The sequence below is a fragment of the Ursus arctos genome, unplaced genomic scaffold, assembly GCF_023065955.2.
Source record: "Ursus arctos isolate Adak ecotype North America unplaced genomic scaffold, UrsArc2.0 scaffold_2, whole genome shotgun sequence".
NCBI classification, from domain to species: Eukaryota; Metazoa; Chordata; class Mammalia; order Carnivora; family Ursidae; genus Ursus; species Ursus arctos.
In genome coordinates this window covers 18,369,796-18,371,093 of record NW_026622874.1, presented here as the reverse complement: position 1 = coordinate 18,371,093, position 1,298 = coordinate 18,369,796, and positions in this window count along the sequence as shown.

The following is a 1,298-nucleotide window of genomic DNA, read 5'->3' as shown; positions in this document are numbered from 1 at the left end:
TTCATTGGAAATAAACTTTTTTCATCTTCTCACTTTCTAGTCCTTATTTCTCTTAGGCCTGAGTTTCCTCCTGAGGGGGTCAAGGGCTCAAATGACTTTTCAGGTTCTCTGGCAGTGACTTCTACTGTGCACCTGTGGTGGGGGCCTGGTTCTCGGATTCCTCTCCTACCCAAGCTTCTAGGCCAGAATCCCAGACGTTCATCACTCCTTCATTTTTGCTCTCTATTTTCCCTTCACTCCACCCCTGATCATTCCTTTCAGGTCATTTGCTATCTTGGACTATTTTCCACCAAAAAATTGAAAGAATTTAGCAATTCGGGAATTATTCTGTCTGATGCTTTCACTTTATAGAGGAGGAAACTGGGGCCCACAGCCATCAGTTGTAATGCCAAAGCCACACAGATAGGCGGTAGAACTGGGCTTGAACCTGAGAGGCTATGTTCTTTGACTGGATGTCTTTTATAGACATCAAGGTGTGTTTAAAAGCCATCTGTCAAATGAAATATTCTTCCCAGGGTTATGTGCTTTTCTCATCTTGCTAATATATGAACATTTGGTTACTGGTACAGTAGAAATCTGTCCAGTTTTATAATATTTCACAGATTATATTGTTATGTTTTTCCAGAGTGTACCTGTTCACCAAGGAACTAAGTAGTCATTGGGTCAATTATTGAGCGTCTACTATGTGCCAGGCATAATCGAGGCATCAGGAATATAAAAACCACCAGCTTCAGGCCTGCCTTTAATTGAAAGTATTCTTTGGATCTGTGTAAGATCATTCAACGGTGGATTACTAGTAACTGCATAATTTTAGTGTAAATAGCCCCGCAAATGTGAGAAAATTAGTAACAGGAACTGAACTCCAGCAAGGTGTTGATGCAGGCATTAAGGCCTTTCCCTGTGCATTTAGGATTTTGCAGTGCAGAGGACCCAAGAACTGCTATGTACATGTCATCAAATGTGGTTTTAAAAATCTCCGAAATTTGCTAGTAAAATGTCAACAGAGCTTAATCTTGGCCGATCTATTCCTTTTATTCGTTTTCTTTCCTCTCCAGCGAGCTCCACCACCGGGGAGGCCGGGGCCCCAAGGGGCTCAGACCCCCGGGGAAGCACCGCGCCCTGTGGGTGCGGTGACCCAGCCCCGGTCCCGGCCTCCGCCGCCCGCCTGAGTCGGGTCGCGGTCCCCGGGCGCCCCGCCGGAGGCTCTTCCGCGGTCCCCGGGGGCCGGGGCGGGGCCGGCGCCGTATCCGCGCTTCCTGCCATCTCCCCCCCCCCCCCCCCCCCCCCCCCCCCCCGCT